General features: G+C 32.2%; 1 long non-coding RNA gene and 1 other non-coding gene across 5 annotated transcripts; both read left to right on the plus strand.

Annotated features, from left to right (window-relative positions):
* The first annotated feature begins 11,988 nt into the window (after positions 1–11,988).
* On the plus strand, positions 11,989–12,095 carry LOC121206649 (small nucleolar RNA R71). Its single transcript, XR_005901740.1, has one exon. It is a non-coding gene; the product is annotated as a small nucleolar RNA R71 (small nucleolar RNA).
* Positions 12,096–17,130: 5,035 nt separating this feature from the next.
* Positions 17,131–20,571, plus strand: LOC121229311 (uncharacterized). 4 transcript variants are annotated; one of them, XR_005927052.1, is made up of 7 exons: positions 17,131–17,598; positions 17,686–17,740; positions 18,085–18,153; positions 18,243–18,286; positions 18,416–18,595; positions 19,569–19,621; positions 20,403–20,571. It is a non-coding gene; the product is annotated as an uncharacterized lncRNA (long non-coding RNA). The 4 variants fall into 4 exon arrangements; XR_005927053.1 differs by lacking the exons at positions 19,569–19,621; positions 20,403–20,571 and having other exon boundaries at positions 17,131–17,308; positions 17,394–17,598; positions 18,416–18,784; XR_005927050.1 differs by lacking the exons at positions 19,569–19,621; positions 20,403–20,571 and having other exon boundaries at positions 17,686–17,885; positions 18,416–18,784.
* The last annotated feature ends 1,151 nt before the right edge of the window (positions 20,572–21,722 follow it).

A 21,722-nucleotide genomic window follows, 5' to 3' on the forward strand; every position in this document is an offset into this window, starting at 1 on the left:
ATTTTAAATCTTTTCAATTTTCGACATTAAGACATTAATTATTCAATTAGGTACCAATTTTGGGCATTACGAGGGTGCTAATCCTTCCTCGTACGTAACCGAATCCCGAACCCGTTCTCTCAAATTTCGTGGACCAAAATCGTTGTTGTAGTAAATCAAAATGTTTTATTAAAATGAGTAAATTTCTAGGTGATCCAATCACACCTAAACAAAAACGATTGGTGGCGACTCCCAATTTTCGTTTATCATTTTCAAAACTAAAGTCAACCTCGTTTTCAAAAATGGTTTCGACAATAATATTTTACATTTTTACCTCAAACCCTAAAAACCTTTTTAGTTTCTTCGAAAACTTTTACTCCTTCCCATTTTTCCCCAAATCTACACTAAATTCATTTTCCCCAAAATTTTACTACACCAATATATCACTTACAAGTTAATCTTTTGTCAAAAGATGAAAAATTAATGGGGAAATTGATAATTGATTGGATTAAAGAATTTGATGATTCTATAGCTATTGATTTTTCAATATTTAATGGTGTTAGGTGTCAACTTAAACGCTCCAAACCAACAGTGAAGCTGTTAGATGCTCACATGTACGTTTCGCATCAAACCAGTGTAAGAAACCTAGCTAATTTAGATATGAAAATTCGTTATGGTTTATATTGTTTGGATTGAACCCATAAGAGGGTGTTTTAGGGGTGTTTAGGTGGCATATTAATTTTTATAAAATATTGGTTTTTAATTTAGGCTTGATTTAATGTCTTAAACAACGAGTTCCATCAGTGTGCTGCAATAGTGCAAAAAAATAAGGTGTGGGTCCTAACTTGTTAACCTGGATTTTTTAATATTTTTTAACTTGTTAACTTGTATGAAAAAATAAGCTTGTTGGTTGGGCTTAGTAATTTACTAAGTGAATGTGTTAAAGTGGCTAAATTAGGTACATTACTGGCCTTAACTAAATGGCATGTTTGCAAAATTGTTTGGTTGACCGAATAGCTAATTGTTTGGTACTAATATGAAAGGCTTGTTGCTGTAATGTGCGATTGATGTATTTATAGCATGTGTTATTTTGGAATAAGTATTGAATGCCTGAATCTTGTTGGGTAAAATGCCATAAAAAGTATTGAATGAAAACCTGTTATACATGTGTCACACCCCTATACCCGATCCAATCGTATGGACCCGGTATAAGACTATGACATTTGGTGTCAAAATAATTTTGGCTAGACACTATTTAATTTAAACATTTATACATAGTATTTTAACTTATTTAACTAAAAAATTATTGATATAAACGTGTGGGGTCATTATTGGATGTTAGATTATGTTTGGAAATGATTTTAACACAGTTTCTACACAAAACAGGGGAAAAATATCGATAGCAAAACAAAAATGATACCAAAATCACATACTGTTTTGGCAATTTTGTATTTCAAAGCCTAGGTATCGATACCTATACCCTTGATATCTATACCTTGGGTAAATTTTGGCAAAAAACAATCTAAAACTTCACTAAAACCGCCTACAATATATATATTCCTCTCAACACTTATGACCAATTCAAAATATATTAAAATTACTTAAAACCACTCCAAATCAATCATAATCATCATATTAACAAACCACATTTGAAAACATATTTATAGGTTCAATAATTCATTCATATATAATCAAAATACTTCAAGTAAAACCAAAATAGATAGAGTTTCAAGAGTTTGTATTTTAGTCCCTAACACATGGGAACACATTTGGTCTACCTATGTACATGTCATTTTAATTCAAAATATGGTACTTACTCTTGAAGCTCTTGAGGATGTGATGAGATGAGAGATCTCCTAGCCCAACTTTATCTCTTCGAGTCTAACTGTACCTACGCGTTAAAATAAACGCATTAAGCCGGTGAAGGCTTAGTAAGCACTACAAGAATAAATAGGTAAATGAATCATAACATAATATTTTAAACTTATTCAATTAATACATATTTACACACATACAAGTTTCTTCAACTATACCTTTAATAAATTTTAACTTACCTTTTGTAAGTTATCAAACTTAATCAACACATTGATGTTTCACTTTTATTCACAACTCATATTCTTAGCCCATAATAGGCTTTATAGAACACACCGGATATACATAACAAATACGGAGGTGCATTATTATGCATTATTGAAAAAAAACACTAAAGTGCTATACAGAAAGCACAAATGTGCTAAATGGAGAGCACTAATGTGCTAATAATTGGAGAGCGCACTAAGGTCCCTTAATGGCATGCCACTGATATCCTAGTAGTTCTAATTTTGTCTACTTGGACGTAAAATTTGAATTTCATGCATTTAAATACTTTACATAAGTATTTTAGAAAAGATTTCACATTTCTTCATCATCTACAATTTAGTCCCAATTTCACAAATCACAAATGTCACATCTTTTTCACACATATACTTTTGCCACAACATCATTACTTAATGCTCAAACAAATATACCATTTCATATTCTCCACCAATAATTTTCTTTACAAATTTCACAATTTCATAATCTAATTCCCTTTTTATTATCTATTTAAAAATATAAATATATATTCTACATTTTTATTCTAAGTAATTCCATATTACAATATAAGCATTTAAATAAAAATAATTTAAAAATCTTGTAGTACTTACAACAAAAAGCGTGAGATGTATTTTCTTCTTCCTTCACTCCTTGGCATTCTCCTTTCCTTTTCCTTCAATTTTATCCTCTCCCTTCTTTTCTTTCTCTTCAATTTCATATAAAACATATATCATTTATAAGTTAAAACTAAAATCATATTACTTTTCTATGCTAGTTAATAAAAATAAACATGTATGACATGATAATTCATCATCTCTTACCTTAGTTCTTTGAACATCGAAAACTCTAACTCAGGCTTTTCTCTCTTTTAACCCATCTATGAAAATTTTCTCATGAAATAAAGTTGTTCACTAGCCTTCTCTTTGGTTTTTACTAAGGAAATTTCAAAGAAAATGAAGGTTTAAAGCTTGGATAGTTCATCAATGGAGGAAGGACATGAAGCGAATTAAAAGAAAAGTTGGATGGAAATTGGGGGGAGAAGTGATGGTTTGGTTTGGTGAAAAGATGATATATTTTCATCTTTTCTACCACTTTCTACACCATTTCACTAAAATATCTCACCGTTTTAATTAAAATGGTCAAATTGCTAATAAGTTCTTAAGTCATCCATATTTTTACTTTTACCCATCATCATTACACCTAATAAATATCTACTTGGCTAATTTCCACTTTGTCCTTCCTCATCTTTCATATTTACTAGGATGACTCATACAATACTTTGGTTAAAATTTTTTTTATCCTTCCTTCATTTCCTCTACTACTATATATCTCTTAAACTATTATTTTTCCTACTTTGGCCACAACAAATTCTCTATTCTTTCAATTAACTCAATTTATCTATTTAAAATTTTCCTACCTAAGGAGTATTTTTGTAACACCCCCATACCCAACCTGATCGTCAAGTCAAGGCATCAGGATGTCACATTTGTTGCCGAAGCAACTACTAAAAATTTTATATCCATTTATCATATTATTTAATTAATGTAGATCATTAACTCATTTTAGTAATAATTGAATTTACGTTAGAACTAATAATGAGTTAAAGAAGCTCATCAAAATATCCACAATTAATCAAAGGCCAAACTACAAAGTTCATAAAAATTTTTGAATTATCGTCGCAACATTGGGGTTTCCACATCGTGACATGGCGAACTTGCCATCTTGTCGTCGTCTCTATTTTATTACAAGTTCCATGCTTTATTTTTATTTATTTATTTTTATATATCATTACCTAAATATATATTCAAATTAATGTCATAACTGCCACTTCATTTTACATATCATCCACTTACATCTACTTCTAATATCAAGTCCTTATAAAAACATGATATTCAATCAAAGATAACAAAGTATATAAAATTAACACAAATATTAAAGTTTTCAAGTAAGACCATTGGAGGACTTGCACTTTCAAAGTAGTTTACCCACTTTACGTATATTTCATATTTATTTCTTCATAAAATTTTAACAAAGAATTCAATATCACACCAATTAACAATTATTCACTTATTATTTTATCTATTTGTTTAACCATACTCACATGTATTAATCATTCCATCACTTACAACCATTTTGAAACATTTCAAATTCATCTACTATATATATATTCATATTTTTTTCTCCTCCTCCTCTCCATTTCACATCCTTTATGTATATATTTGTTAGAATCTCTAACTTTTAGTAAATAACGTGCTTATATGTAACATTATCTATAATTTCACTATTTACTTATGTGTTCATATCAAAGTTGTCCACTTGAGTCATAGTCACTAAATTATTTATATCTTGAGCTACAGAATTCACTACAGAATTTGAAATTAAGATCCGCATGATGTTTTTGAAATTAGACTCAAATATATTTTTATCATAAAAATTTCAAAATTAATGACTTAGCAAATAAGTACAGTAAATTCTTCAAATTTGTCCATGTTCTGCTGTTTGACAGCTTCAACCTTTCTTTACTAAAAATTAATTATCTCTTAGTACGGGGTTTGGATGATGTTTCCATTTTTTTCTTTTGAAAATAGACTCATTAAGAATTTAAAAATATAAATTTAAAACCCTAATAATTTTTTTTTACAATTTCTTATGATTTTCCAAAGTTAGAACAAGGGAATCCTAATCCACTCCGACCTTGTTTCACAAAAATTCGTCGTTTCTTCCATATGAAACTAGGCTCAATAAGATTTAATTATATATTTAATTCAATCTCTAACTAAATTTCTATAATTTTTGGTGAATTTTCAAAATTAAGTCACTGCTGCTGTCCAAACTGTTTTAATGAAAAAAATATTTTGTTTTCCATGGTTCTTTGCTCTTTCGTTCATTCACACATAATTGCTATACTTTTGATTATTATCCAATTTAGACACTTATGTTTATGTGTAGATTACATATTCATTTCTTAATCTTAGTACTTTTCACCATACAAATCACATTCTCTCTTACCAATTTAGTGTTTTAAGTCTCTATCCTTCATCAAAATACTTTCTATTTCTAGTATTTAGATTAAATACATGTTTCATACATCTCACTCAAAAAATCTTTAACTCAATCTATTGAAATACAAGTAGGTTTAGTATGAAACTTACCTCCTTTGTCAAGAATTTCTTCACTTATTCTTTATTTCCATGCATTTCTCATCTTCACCACTTTCCTTCATTTTTCTTCTCATTTTCTCCACTTTCATCTACTATTTTCTTGCTTATAAATTGATGAGCTTATTCTCTAGAATCTCTACTTCATCTTCTCTATTTAATATCTAAGGAAATTTTTCAAAAATTTTGGGAAAAAAATGTAAGCTTTTCTTGGTAAATGACTAAATTGTAAAGAAAAGAAAACTTTTTTACTCACCCTTTCACTCATGTTAAAAGGATGATCCATTTCCTTCATCCTTCCTCTCTTTTTATACTATCATTTTTCTAAATAAAATAATAATAAATATCTAAGCAAAATATTAATAAAATAATATTTAACTAACTAATTAATTAAAAAATTACCAAAACATCATCAACATCATCATTACATTCTAGAACTCTCCCTCTTGCTAATTGACCATTTTCCCTTTATGATCTTTCAAAATTTCATCCTTGAATCATCATTTAATTTGGTAAAAATTACGATTTAGTCCCTGACAATTTTTCACCTATTCAATTTGGTCCCTGCATGCCAATTCCATATCTTAGTAAATTGAATTATTTTCACTTTTGGTCTTTAAAATTTCTTGTTTTTACACTTCGATCCCTTAAATTTTGGATATTTACACGAGCCAAAAACTTTCCACATATTTACGATTTAGCATTTACTTTAAATTAATATACTAAAATCTACTTCTTAATCATTATTATTATTATTATTATTATTATTATCATTTTAATACTCCTCAATATTCTCTTTTATCCGCTTTATATCATTTTCTCATTTTACCAAAAAATCAATTATACATTATTCAATTTATTACTGCTTTTATTATATATCAATTGTAGGGATGTTACATTTATGCTTGTGCCATAAAAGTTTTTGCATATTTGCAATTTAGTCCCTTCTTAATACATCATGTCATGCTTCTTGATTTAACTCTCTTTTGATATATTGTAACTTTCATTTTCTTTAATTTTACACCTTATTTCGCTAAAATTTTATCTCATATTATTTACAGCCAAGGGGGTTTTGAGGATGTTACAATTTTCTAGTTTCTTATTGGATCTAAATACTTCCTAATTTAATACTAAAAATTCCTATTTATTATATTTCAAAAATTTTGCACTAATTCTTGACCCAATCCATCTCTGTACCTAACCTTGAGTTAAAATGCGGATGTTACAATTCTCTCCCCCTTAAATAAATTTCATCCTCGAAATTTACCTGACGTAAACAACTACGAATATTGTTGTCCTATCGTTTCCTCTCTTTCCAATGCTACTTCTTTTGAATTATAATGTCTCCACAAGACTTTTACTAATGAAACCAGTTAATCGCGAGTTTCGTGATAGGTTTTAAAAATTTATAATTACTCGTTCTTGAACTAACTATTATCGCGATGTAGGCAAGTGTACCTATCAAACAGTAGTATAGTTTCAACAAGACCAGATTGTCGAACCCAAAAAAACTAAAAGTACTAGTAATACTGTCTTTCTATTATCTAGCCTAAAAATAAAGAGGTTTTTGTTTTAATTAACTAATTATCTAAACTAAGAACGTACAGAGAAAAGAATTGGGGAACTACTTTTGGGGAAAATCGATTGACTTAAGACAATACCTAAGGAAAAATCCACCTAGACTTTACTTGTTATTTTGGCTCCGAATTGGACGATTTATTCATTCAACTTGTTCCGTAGAGATCCCTAAGTTATGTTATTATCCCTATTCAAGACTAATAACGTTTATTCCCTAGATTGAATAACCGATAATTTTCTCTAATTAACACTCTAGGGTTGCATTAACTCGATCTATGGATCCCCTTATTAGGTTTCACCCTAATCCGGTAAAATCTTGTCACCCTATTTCTAGGCGTACAATCAACTCCGCTTAATTATGACAAAGTACTCTTAGACAGGGTCTATTCCTCCTCTGAATAAGAGCATGTCTTGAATCAGTATCCTAGGATATCAAAAACAAGAATTAAGAACACATAAGTAAGAACAAGTTAAATATTTATCATACGATTCAGAAAATAATAACAAGATTCGCCTTAGGTTTCATTCCCCTTAGGTATTTAGGGGTTTTAGTTCATAACTAAATAAGAAAACATCTCAGAAGAATAAAGAATACAAAACATAAAGAAAACCCAAAACTCCTGAAGGGAAATTGAGGAGAGATCTTCAGTCTTGATGATGAATTCGGCTTCTGAGATGGATCAATCGGCTTCCTTGGAGTAATTCCTTACCCCATATTCTCCCTTTTCTTCCTCCTCTAGGGTGTATTTATAGGCTTTGGAATGCCTAGAGGCCCTCAAAAGTGCCCTTTTCTGAATTGGATGTAACTTGGGCTCGGCAGGGACACGCCAGTATGACACGTCCGTGTGCGATTACTTCAGGCCGTGTTCGAGCTTGTTAGAATGGAATAGGCGTGTGCTATACCCATGTGAGTCATGCTCTAATTTTTCCAGATTGACACGACCGTGTGGTCTGCCCATGTGAGGAGGTCCAGGCCGTGTTGATTTTGTACCTTGGCCCATTTTCTTCGTTTTTGGCCCGTTTCTCGTTCCTTTTGCTCTCCTATGCTCTCTTAAGTATAAAACATGAAATTAAAGCATTAGGAGCATCGAATTCACTAATTCTAATGAGAAATCATCCATAAAATGCATTAAACATGGGGTAAAAAATATGTATAATTTACAGTTTATCAAATACCCCCACACTTTAGCATTTGCTTGTCCTCAAGCAAAATTCTCAACTCATAATCAAAATAAATTCTTCTTAACTTAGAATTTCTATCGATAATATCTCACATTAATCCATAGGTAATCATACATTGAGAATTCAACTTAAAAGAACCTAAAAGTTTCAAACATTCCAAGTTGAATATTTAACCATGCAAACATAGGTGTCTCTCCGCATCTAAGTAATTACCTTTGATTCAGAATATCACAGAGTTTCACATCCTCACTAAAGGTTCACTCAAATCACTCGAGGTGTTTAAGGACAATAAATGAAACACTCAATAGTCAATATTGAAAAGTCATTACCATAGGCTTGCATGAAAATCAAATCTCCACCACTATAATTTAAGATGATACATCAATCAAGAGGTCTTTAGAGGGTTGTAACGAGGCTTGGTTAGGGGGTGTGGTCACAAGCTGAAAGAAAGGGTTAGAATCGAGATTGAATTGAAAAATTACCTAACTAGAAAAAGAGTTAATCTTCACTTGTGTACAACAGAGCTTCTTCTCAGAATACAAAATTACAGATATGTATACATAGTTTTTTTTAAGAACAAGTTAAATAAAAAACATAAACTAATTATTAAGAACAAGACATAGCTAAGCAATTCATTCAACTCAAATCTCGACAAAAATAGGGATCAATTTAGAGGATTTCAACAATAATGGGTTAAGGGTTAGCAATAAGGGTAATACAAGAAATGGTCTTGTTAGGCTCAAGGGGGTTTACTAAGGGTTAATCGTGGAGGTAGGCTTTTCATGGCATGAGTGGGTTAATCCTAAGTGCCTTAATCATTTTGACATATCAAATCAAATGGTGTTGTCTCGACATGCATAATCAAGCAAGTTCTAGAATAACAGTTCAATACTGATGCACTCATAGCAATAATAAAAGTGAGCATGAAAAGATTAATAGATGCTCAAAAGGATCAAAAATCTCACAAGAATTATGGCTTTATGATGTTTAGACTCGTGAATTCCAATTCAAAGTAATACCTAGACTTGGGGAAACAACCTACAATTTTAAATTCTTAAAAATCAACTTATCATGCTTGATTCTCAAATGTCTTAAAGTTTAAACAATCAATGCATAAATGCCTATGTTTTAATTTAAGATATATCAATCAAAATCATAAACCAATCAAAATTTATCCTAAATATGATATGAGAGCTTTTCAAGAGAACAAGTCAATCATTAATAAATACCCCCTACACTTAAGATGTACATCGCCCTAAATGTACAAAGATAGATATTAGAGTATAAAAATAAGATAGGGGGAGGAGTGAGACTTCCTGTATTAAGAACGGATGATATCCTTGGATTGGCGAGATCGAGTATTGGAGATAACTCTGGATGGTAAGCTTGACTCTAAAGGTAAGTCGTGTTTTTTTTGAAAAGGAAAACAAATGAATCTTAAAAACGAATGAATCTTAAAAACTTAATAAAAGAAAAATAAAATAAGATAATTATTCTAATTTTTCAAGTGGCATGAATGGGGCACATGCCTGTGTATGCTGTGGCTTGGCCGTGTTTGTCGCGAATTAGGATGTCACCACACGGACTTCTCGCACGCCCGTGTATATAGGCCATGTCGCTACAAGATTGTGTCGCACGGGCGTGTTTGGCATGGTTCACTTCTCCCATGGTCGTGTAGGTTTGCACATGCCCGTGTCATTCTAACAGTGTTGTCCAAGGGTGCTAGACACACGCCCGTGTTTAATTGGTAGATTCGATCACGGCCATGTTGCCCGGCTGTGGCGTTTTATTGTAGCCCATGTTTGGGGAAATCTTCTACCCTGTTTTTGCACGGCCATGTCGCACAACCATGTTTCCATCTGTGTTTGTCACATGGCCTTAAGCACGCCCGTGTGATTGGCTGTGTCTCTATGGAAACACCTATATTCAAGATCTCTAGTAGTAGGTTAGGAGTTAAATACCAAAATTTAAAGAAATTAATAATGTTAGTGCTCGGGTTGCCTCCCGAGAAGCGCTTCTTTATAGTCTAAGCTCGACTTACCTCTCCGGTTGAAAAATCATGGTGGTTCAAGGAGTTTGTACTCCTCGTTCCTGTTATCATTCATGACAAAATAAGGTTTTAATCGGGTGTTGTTTACCTTAAAAGTGTCGAACTTGGGATGACTCACCTCCACCGTACCGAATGGAAAAATACTGAGTACCGTAAGAGGAATTTCCTTATTCGGTGTGGTAGTGACAATGTGGGAATCTGCGGCATCTAATAAGACCTTATCGCTAACCTTAAGTTGATTTGGAGAGGTATCGAACTCTTTCTGGCGTAATTTTGGTTTATCGTGTGTTCTTGGTTTATGTGCTCGCTAGCTCCTTTATCCGTAGCCTTCATTCTTCATGAGTGTGTCCTCTATCATTTCTGGAACATGGCTCGTGAACTTCTTTGAAACTCAATTTCTGCAAAGTAGGTTGTGTCATATTGTCAGTTTTAGTAGACTAGTGTGGACCATTACCTTCACTGTTCGATGTGATGCCAGAATTACGAGCTTGAAGGGTGATCGTTTCGTCTCCCACACCAAGTGTAAGCTCACTTGTGCCAACATCAATAATTGTTTTAGCAGTTGCTAAAAAAGGCCTCCCTAAAATCAAAGGGGTGTTATTATCCTCCTCTATGTCTAGAACAATGAAATCAACAGGAAATATGAACTTATCTACTTTCACTAGTACATCTTCAATAATACCCCTAGGGAATCTTATAGTTTTATCTGCCAATTGAATGCTCATCCTAGTTTGTTTAGGTTTCCCAAGACCTAGTTGCTTAAACATTTTGTAAGGCATGATGTTAATACTAGCCCCTAAATTAGCTAATGCATGACTTATATCTAAACTACCAATTAAGCAAAGAATTGTAAAACTCCCCGGATATTTCAATTTGTGGGGTAGCTTATTCTGTAGAATAGCTGAGCAGACTACGTTTAGCTCCACATGCGACGCTTCGTCTATCTTTTGCTTATTTACTAAAAGCTCTTTTAAAAATTTCATTGCATTTGGCATCTGTGACAGAGCTTCAATAAACGATAAGTTAATATGTAATTTTTTCAAAAGTTTAAGAAATTTACCGAATTGTTCGTCTGAGTGGTCTTTCCTTGTCGCGTTAGGGTATGGGACACGAGGTCTATATTCTTCATTTACTGTTTTGTTATGACTTACCTCACTTTTACCTTTGCTCACCACAGTTTCTTGCATCAATTCTGGCTCAGGCGTAATGAATCCTTCCTTATCTCGAGTACTAATTGGTTTAAGGTGTTCCCTTGGATTAGGTTCAGTATTACTTGGTAAGCTACCTTGTGGTCGTTCGAAGATTAGTTTGGATAGCTGGCCTATCTGAGTTTCGAGCCCTTGGATCGATGCTTGTTGATTCCTAAACGCTGTCTCGGTATTTTAGAAACGGGTTTTTGATACCGAGATAAATTTAGAGAGCATCTCTTCAAGGTTCGGTTTCTTCTCTTGTTGATAAGGTGGCTGTTAAAAACCCTGAGGATTTTGTGGCTTTTGATTCCCTTGACCACCTCAGGAGAAATTTGGGTGGTTCTTCCAACCTGCTTTATAAGTATTACTGTATAGGTTATTTTGAGATCTAAAGTTATTGTTACCCATGTAGTTGACTTGTTCCTCTTTGGTTGTAGGATTGAAGGATTGATATTCTGTATGCACACATCCTCCAGTTGAGTCACACCTCATTACTGGATGTACCTGCGTAGAACCAAGTAAACCATCAATCTTTTTTGAGAAGTTCTACCTGATTTGACAACATAGTAACTTAGTCGACGTTATAAACGCCGACTTTTTTGTTGGCTTAGTCCTCATGACTTGCCACTGATAGTTATTCAGTGACATTTCTTCAATGAATTCATAAGCCTCTTCAGGTGTTTTGTTGTTGATGGTTCCTCCAGAAGCTGCGTCAATCATCTGTCTTGTTGAGCGATTCACACCATTGTAAAACGTTTGAACTTGCAGCCATAGAGGTAACCCACGGTGAGGGCACCTTCGTAATAGATCCTTATATCTCTCCCATGTATCGTAAAGTGTTTCTAAGTCCATTTGCACAAAAGAAGAGATATCATTACGTAGCTTAGCCGTTTTAGCCGGCGGAAAATATTTTACTAGAAATTTTTCAGTCAATTGTTCCCAAGTAGTGATGGACCTTTGTGGTAACGAGTTCAACAACTGTTTAGCTTTGTTTCTCAGTGAAAAAGGGAATAACCGAAGGCGAATGGAATCATCAGAAACGCCATTAATTTTGAAAGTGTTGCAAAACTTCAGAAAATTTGCCAAGTGAGTGTTGGGATCCTCATCCTGCAAACCATCAAACTGAACAAACTGCTGTATCATCTGAATTGTGTTTGGTTTCAGTTCAAAATTATTTACAGTAATAGCAGGTCTAACTATACTTGACTCAGTTCCTATTAAAGAAGGTTTAACATAGTCATACATAGTACGAGGAGCAGGATTTTGATTTGCTAATTCAGCGGGTATTGCTGGGGGTAGCTGATTGTCATGATTTTCAGCCATCTCCACGATTGTAGTTGAGAGATCGTCCTCTTGCTCTTCCTCTGTGTATCTTAAGCTTCGCCTTATTTCTCGTTGATTTCTACGAGCTGTGCGATCGATCTCTTTGTCAAAAAACAGTGGTCTTGACGGGTTTGTAATAGTCATAAACTATAAAAACCTGCCCAGAGAAAGAAAGAGTAGGTTAATAAATAATAATAATAAAATTAAATTGCAAGAAAAATAAATGGCTAAAGTAATAAAAATTGAGCGTTCCTAATATCTTAGTTCCCCGGCAACAGCGCCAAAAACTTAATCGCGAGGTTTCGTGATAGGTTTTAAAAATTTATAATTACTCGTTCTTGAACTAACTATTATCGCGATGTAGGCAAGTGTACCTATCGAACAGTAGTATAGTTTCAGCAAGACCAGATTGTCGAACCCAAAGGGACTAAAAGTACTAGTAATAACTGTCTTTCTATTATCTAGCCTAAAAATAAAGAGGTTTTTGTTTTAATTAACTAATTATCTAAACTAAGAACGCACAGAGAAAAGAATTGGGGAATTGCTTTTGGAGAAAATCGATTGACTTAAGACAATACCTAAGGAAAAATCCACTTAGACTTTACTTGTTATTCTGGCTCCGAATCGGATGATTTATTCATTTAACTTGTTCCGTAGAGATCCCTAAGTTATGTTATTATCCCTATTCAAGACTAATAACGCCTAATCCCTAGATTGAATAACCGAGACTTTTCTCTAATTAACACTCTAAGGTTGCATTAACTCGATCTATGGATCCCCTTATTAGGTTTCACCTTAATCCGGCAAAATCTTGTCACCCTATTTCTAGGCCCACAATCAACTTCGCTTAATTATAAAAAAAGTACTCTTAGACAGGGTCTGTTCCTCCTCTGAATAAGAGCATGTCTTGAATCAGTATCCTGGGATATCAAAAACAAGAATTAAGAACACATAATTAAGAACAAGTTAAATATTTATCATACGATTCAGAAAATAATAACAAGATTCGTCTTAGGTTTCATTCCTCTTAGGTATTTAGGGGTTTTAGTTCATAACTAAATAAGAAAACATCTCAGAAGAATAAATAATACAAAACATAAAGAAAACCCAAAACTCCTGAAGGGAAATTGAGGAGAGATTTTCAGTCTTGATGATGAATCCGGCTTCTGAGATGGATCAATCGGCTTCCTTGGAGTTATTCCTTACCCCCTATTCTCCGTTTCCCTTTTCTTCCTCCTCTAGGGTGTATTTATAGGCTTTGGAATACCTAGAGGCCCTCAAAAGTGCCCTTTTCTGAATTAGATGTAACTTGGGCTCGGAAGGGATACGCCCGTGTGTAATTACTTCAGGCCGTGTTTGAGCCTGTTAGAATGGCACGGGCATGTGCTATACCCGTGTGAGTCGTACTCTAATTCTGCCAGATTGACACGATCATGTGGTCTGCCCGTGTGAGGAGGTCCAGGCCGTGTTGATTTCGTACCTTGGCTCCGTTTTTAGCCCGTTTCTCGTTCCTTTCGCTCTCCTATGCTCTCCTAAGTATAAAACATGAAATTAAAGCATTAGGAGCATTGAATTCACCAATTCTAATGAGAAATCATCTATAAAATGCATTAAACATGGGGTAAAAAATATGTATAATTTACGGTTTATCACCCGTTTGTTTCCTAATTCCTTTACTTCTCGAGCAAGTATCTTAATTGGCTCATCTTCATAAGTCAAATCCGGTTGGACTTCTATTACTTCAAGAGTAATTACATGAGATAGGTCAGATCGATATCTTCATAGCATTGAGACATGAAAAACATTGTGACTTCTATCCAACTTCGGTGGTAGAGCTAATCGATAAGCAACTGGACCAACCCGTTCTAAAATCTTATACGGACTAATTAATCTTGAACTTAGCTTCCTTTTCTTCCGAAACCGGAGAACTTTTTTCCATAGCGACACTTTCAAAAATACTTTCTCACCCACATTGTTTTCAATATCTTTTCTTTTGAGATTGGCATAAGACTTTTGTTTATCTAAGGTTGCTTTTAAATAGACTCTGATCAACTTCACTTTCTCTTCTGTTTCTTTATTCAAGTTAGGACCCACTAATTTGTTTTCACCCAATTCTGTCTAACATATTGAAGTCTACATTTTCTTCCATATAGTGTTCCATACGACGCCATTTGAATACTAGATTGGTAACTGTTATTGTAGGTAAATTCAACCAATGGTAAATATATTTCCTAACTGCCTTCAAATTCAATGATGCAACTTCTCAACATGTCTTCCAGTGTCTGAATTACCCATTCTGACTGCCATCAAAATTGAGGGTGATATGCTATATTGAAATTTAATCACGTACCTAAAGCTTCATGTAGCTTCTCCCAAAACTTTGATGTAAATCTCAAATCCCGATCAGAAATGATGGATACTGGCACTCCGTGAAGCCTTACAATTTCATCTATATACAATTGTGCATAATTATCAATGGACAAATCAGTTCATACTGGTAGAAAATGGGTAGACTTCATCAATCGATCTACAATTACCCAAATAACATCCTTCTTCTTCGGTGAGAGTGGCAATCCAGTTACAAAATCCATAGTAATTCTTTCCCATTTCCATTCTGGTATGGCTATTGGTTGTAGCAATCTCGATGAAACTTGATGCTCTGCCTTCACTTGTTGACATGTCAAACATTTACAAATGTATTCAACTATGTATTTCTTGATCCTTTTCCACCAGTAGAATGGTTTCAAGTCATGATACTGTAACACCACTGACCCATAACCTTCGCCAAAATGGGGTTACGAGGTATTACCAGACGAGACACAAAATTTAGAACATTCACATATACACATATGTTATATTCACATAACTAAAACATAGTTTTGTTTAAACATTAAACACGTAATTTAAATCATAATAAAAAAATCAATGAAAACTCAAAGTCATATATAATAAAATTTTAAGTACATACAAAATTAAAACCAAACATATTTCATTTCGTATATGATACCAGGCATCTATATTACAACCTTCAATTGCACGTATTTATTTCATTAATTAATTGGCCAATGCACAAATAAAAAATACTTATCACTACAGGAAAATAGGGTTTTAGCGGCGTTTTTAGCGGCGTTTTATCAAAAAACACCGCAAAAATTGTAAAACACAGAGCAATAGCGGCGTTTTTGTTAACCCGCCACTAAAAACAGAGCAATAGCGGCGTTTTTTGTTAAAACGCCGCTAAAAACAGATCAATAGCGACGCTTTTGGTAAAACGCCGCTAAAAGTCGGAGCAATAGCGGCGCTTTTGGTAAAACGCTGCTAAAAGTCGGAGCAATAGCAGCGCTTCTAATAAAACGCCGCTAAAAGTCGGAACAGTAGTGGCGCTTTTGGTAAAACGCCGCAAAAAGTTAGAGCAATAGCGGCGCTTTTGGTAAAACGCCGCTAAAAGTCGGAGCAATAGCGGCGCTTCTGGTAAAACGCCGCTAAAAGTCATATAACCCCTAAAACCCCTAAACCCTAAAAAAATCATGAACACTAATCTATAACCCCTAAAATACTAAACCCTTAAACCCTAAAAACCCTAAACACTAAAGTATAACTTCTAAAACCCTAAACCCCAAAAAACATCACATGGATATTGATGTGTATATACATATATATTAATGTAAAAGCTTATGTTCATAATAAATTATGGAAGCAATACTTAATATTGATTAAATTTATTTTTTGGTTTACGGTTTAATATTTAAGGTTTAAGGTCTATAGTTTAGGGTTTTATGGTTTAAGGTTTAATGGCCATGGGTATATAGTATGTTAATCTCAAGTGAATCATATTCAATAATTAAATCCTAAACCCTATAATTAATTATTGTTATCAATAATAGATATCTTGATTTTGATAAAAAAATATTTTTATATATTAATAAGGTGTTATATTGTTTAATGGATTGAAGAGATATTTTGTGGAAAATGTTTTAAATGATAAATTTAACTTTAAATTTTATTAATAGTTTTTTGTTTATACTATTTTAATATTTATCTATATTGATTAATTAAAATATATATTTATTTATATGAACGAAAATTCTCTGCACTCATTTGTGTCTCCACGTTTTTTCATTTTCTTTTACACAATTATTGATATAACATCATTTTATATTTATATATTGCATGGATACATAAATATTTATATTTATTCAATATAAAAATATATTGATGTATTTATTTTTTTAAATGTGTATGATTAAATCAAAATTAAAGTTTCAACTATACATTTAAACCACAATTAGAATTTTACGTCTACAATTACACATTAAACCGAAATAAAAAATAAACTCAAAAAATAAAAAATAAAAAATAAAAAATTTAAAATTTAAAATTAAAAAATTAAAAAATTAAAAAATAAAAACTTAAAAATTTAATATTTAATATTTTAGTCCATATTTCAATTAAAAAGTTCAATATTCAAAATTAAAAAAAATTCAAAAAGAGAAAAATAAAAAATATATTAAAAATAAAAAAATTTAAAATTAATCAATAGTGGCGACAAAAAATTGAATTATAATGGCATTTTTAGTGAAAACGCCGCAAAAAAATCATCAAAGGAAATTAACATGCCATCTGTATTTCATTCCTAATTTGTTTATAACAAAAGATGAATGCAAAATCTCTCTCTGTAGGTCATTTTGATGAGAATTGAATCCAAAACGCAGTTGCCTTGGTGCCGTAGTTCATAGTTTGCCACATTACGGTGGACTTTACAAGCAAAATAAAGTGTATATTATATTTGTTGCTTTCTCCTACATCTGATGCTTCTTCAATTTTGGATGGAATTACATTTAAGTACTGTCATTGATGTAGATTATGGAGTTGTTGGTATTCACCATGTTGGAATTCTATGTGAAACCTTGAAAGATCTTTTCAGAGATGCTGCGAGTTTAAATTTAAACGTAGAAGAATGTAGAAGAAGGAGTTATCTTATGACTGGATTTTTTTTTCAATTAAAATCAGCAAACACATCAGAAGAATCAGGTAAAGGACACTATTGATGTGGATGAACCTAAAGGTATTTTAGTTTTGCCATATAATCTGTTTCTTTATGATACACAATCTTCTTTAGGCCTATTTTACTAAGTCTCGTGTATTTTGAAAGGGGAGACCCGTTAACTGCTGAAGAGTTGGAAGAAAAGGAGCGACTATTAGAAGAGGTGAGTGCAACGTGTTACATGTTATATTTTTATTTGTTTGTTTGTTTGAGCGTGGTGATAAGATAATTGTCTGTGCTGACAATCTTTTTGCACTGGTTGAGTATGCAATGAAGCTATGCAAGCCTATGATCTATGGTGCTACCAGGTTATTTGTGAACATCAATTGCTCTGTCCTTTTTGTATTGTTTTTATATTGTTGTGTCAATTTTCCCTTGTAATGTGCAGCCATCTTGAGAGGACTAAAATTCTAGTCATGATGTGAACACTATTTTATTCAATTTGGGTTAATTATATCCACTAAGATGAAGCTTTCTGTTATACTAATAACTATTTCCCTATTACAGGAGCACGCTACTGCTGCCCTCCAGTATTTCCTTGGAATCAGAAGTAAAACAGCATTGCATTCTCTTTTGGTATGGTCTCTGTATAAATGTCTGAACTATTATTCAATTTTTTGCAGCTATTTCGTGCTAATGATGTACGTATGCATTTCCTTTTGTAGCACTGAATATACAGCTACCAAATTTTATTCACCAAAGTTTGCAAGTATGGTTTGCTTTCTCTTTCATTTTTTTCTCATTCTCTAATAATTCTCCTTAGCTTGTATTCTTCTCTGGTAATAAAACGATGAACCCTTTGGTACAACAAATGCGGACGGCTATTGGCAATGGACAGGCAATCAGCTTTAATCTTACCTCCTGTACATCGTCCTTATCGAACTCTTTCTGTTTCAAAACAATCATCGACTCAATCTATTTCCTCAACATTAGATCAAGGTTCTAATGCCCCTGAAGCTTATCATATCGGTTGCTTCTCGGATAACACATAAGTTCACTCTACTTTCTGTTAACCAAGGTATATTAGCTAAAGCTAGGAAATAGAAAGATCAAATTGATACTAGTGAGTGATGAAAACAAGGTTTCTATATTTACTTACTTTAGGTGATCGAATGAGAATGTTTTAGGACATGTGTATTACATGATGTGACATGCAAATATGCATATGTATATGTACGCATGCTAAAAAAAGACATGGATTTAATTATGTTCTGGTGTTGATTTTATTTATGCATGCTTAATTTAGTAAAAATAGTATTGAGCTATGCTTAATGGATTAATATTAAATAAGAAAAAAATATTTTTTTAAACTCTAAATTAAAAGAAATTCATTATTTTCAAAAATAATAAAATAAATAAATAAATAAATAAATAAATAAATAAATAAATAAAACTATAAAATAAAAAAAAATATCATATCATCTATCATATTTCGGTTACACATTAATTATTTTTGCTACTATAATATAATTAATGAGACTAAACATTTGGTTTAGTTATTTTAGTTGTCCTCAAATCGGTTTAGAAAATGCTGTCCTTTCACGCTTCCACCTCTCTTACTGGGGTATTTGGTTTCCTGTAACTAGGAGAAATATACAAAAGGTGAAACAAGGAAAGCTCTTTACTGGCATAACTAGATAATGCCGTTGTGCAACTCGTAGAACTACAGTCTTTATATGTGACATGTATATATTTTTGGTTAAATCTTTTCAATTTATAACTTCATATGATCTTCCAGTGATGTAAATTAAATATAATTTGTAATTGATATTTTTATTTTCAAATTTTTATGTTACCTTTAAATTTAAAAATTAAAAAAACACAACCTGAATAAATTTAGAAAAAGAAACTATATACTTAAATCTAAAATATTAAAATCTTGAAGTTTTTTATTTTAGCTAAAATTTTATTAGCTTTTTATATAATTTTTACAGTTTCTTTTTGTATAAAGTTTGGTCTTCTAAAAATCTTTCCTGTCTCAAACTCAACAGGTAGTCAATAAGCACTAAAACTGATTTTTCACAGTTTTCTTCTTCTATTTCAGGTATGTTAAGCTTCTCTTTTACCCTTTTTTATTTTCTGTAATCTTTTGCTACTTTGGGTCTCCTGTAATATAAATTTCTTCTATCTTTATTCATTTTCTTAAACAAAAAACTATTAATTTAAGCATTGAAGAGTGATTGAAATGCAAACTTTGCTCGTTGTCCCTAGTTGCATCGGCAAACCATAGGTGCCTTAATTGAGTATGCTATCGACAGTAGTTTATATCCCCACTGGTAGAGTCTTTCCAAATCAAGTAATTTGGATTAGAATTGAGACTACAAAGTATGCATGAATTCTGTCCATTGGTTCAACTCCCTTTAAAATAAATGGATGCCCATGTTCCAACTCCACTGCTTTCCCATCTTAAAGCCAAGCAGAGTAAAAGACTTGAAATTAAATCTAGACATCTCCATCTTGTATGTGCTTCAGAGAATTGGTAAAGGTCGATAGAAACTTCAAATCAACAGAAAGATATCGGGTTAATTCTATTATTAGTTCCTATACTTTGCGAAAGTTATGCATTTAGTTCTTATATTTTAATTTGACCAATACTTTTCGAATTAGTTAATTTTAGGCCCTGTACTATTTTAAAATTTAAAATTTTAGTTATTTTCTTCTTATCGCCTGCGTAGTTTGACTTTGCTACTTGTTTTTAGCTTTGCTGCCATTTATCATCTTTTTTTTTTATTTTTTAAATTCTTGTATTTGCTCTAGTTTTGCTGCGTGATTGTTTGTCTATTTTGTGTTTTTTTGTTGTTAGTTTCACTAAGTTATATATGCAGGCATTGCAATACTTTGGCTTCATCTAAAGCTTGAACCAGCCCTTTGTTGTATATTGTTTCTTTTTCTTTTCTGATCTTTTTCCTTTGATTAATGAGATGTGATGATGATTTGGCATTATTTTCTCACCAGGATGAATTATGTTTTAGAAATTCTAATACTTTGTGTGTCTGTGTTTTTTTTTTATGTATTAAATTACATATTGAATCAATGTTTATGTATTAAATTTAAATTCATTAATTTTTATATTTAGTTTTGAAGTTTAAATTTTAATGGAAAATTTAATTTAATTAATATTTTTTATTTATCCTTAAATGTATATAGTTTAAAGTTCAAATTTCAAAAATTAAACATAATATAATATTTAACATAGAAATAAATATTATTTAATTAAAATAAAATAATTTTTTTAATACCATTATTTTTAGCGGCGTTTGTGAGAAAAGTGCCGCTAAAGGTCATGGTCTTTAGCGGCGTTTGTAAAAAAGCGCCGCTAAAGGTCATGGTTTTTAGCGGCGTTTGCGAAAAAAGCGCCGCGAAAGGTCATGGTCTTTAGCGGCGTTTGTGAAAAAAGCGCCGCGAAAGGTCATGGTCTTTAGCGGCGTTTTTTAAAAGCGCCGCTAAAAGTCCTGGTCTTTAGCGGCGTTTGCGAAAAAAGCGCCGTTAAAGGTCATGGTATTTAGCGGCGTTTTTTCAAAAAAACGCCACTAATTTTTGCGGCGTTGCATATAGCGACGTTTTTTGCGGCGCTTACTTTTAGCGGCGCTTAAAAACGCCGCTAAAGGTAAAAAAAACGCCGCTAAAAATCTATTTTCCTGTAGTGTATGTACATTCGAATTATAAAATCAAATAATACATATCATATAGCTTATAAAACATACATACATGAAACATTTTTAAACATTACCAGTTGGACAAATATATTCATGTACATTAATAATTCATGAGCAATCCACTATAAATTTTTTAATTATTTTCGAACATCAAAGACATTTCATAGCACCTAATCCGTATGCTTTATAACCAAACCAAACCATATACCTAGCTATTTTAACTCATGACCTTAAGAACATATAACAACTAAAAGTACACCCATTTCACATGCCAAATTACCATGAGTAAAATACATACACACAACCAATAAATTAATTACCTATTCGGTCATATAAGATATCTTCAATACATCATATTTATATAATTTTTCCATACACCATACCACATAATTAACAAGCTGAAAATACTCTTACACATTATCCATTATTTCTAATCAAAGCGCCAATGCTAGCATACTAATCCAAACTGACTCAAGATAACCACATTCT

The sequence above is a fragment of the Gossypium hirsutum genome, chromosome A01, assembly GCF_007990345.1.
Source record: "Gossypium hirsutum isolate 1008001.06 chromosome A01, Gossypium_hirsutum_v2.1, whole genome shotgun sequence".
Classification (NCBI taxonomy): Eukaryota; Viridiplantae; Streptophyta; class Magnoliopsida; order Malvales; family Malvaceae; genus Gossypium; species Gossypium hirsutum.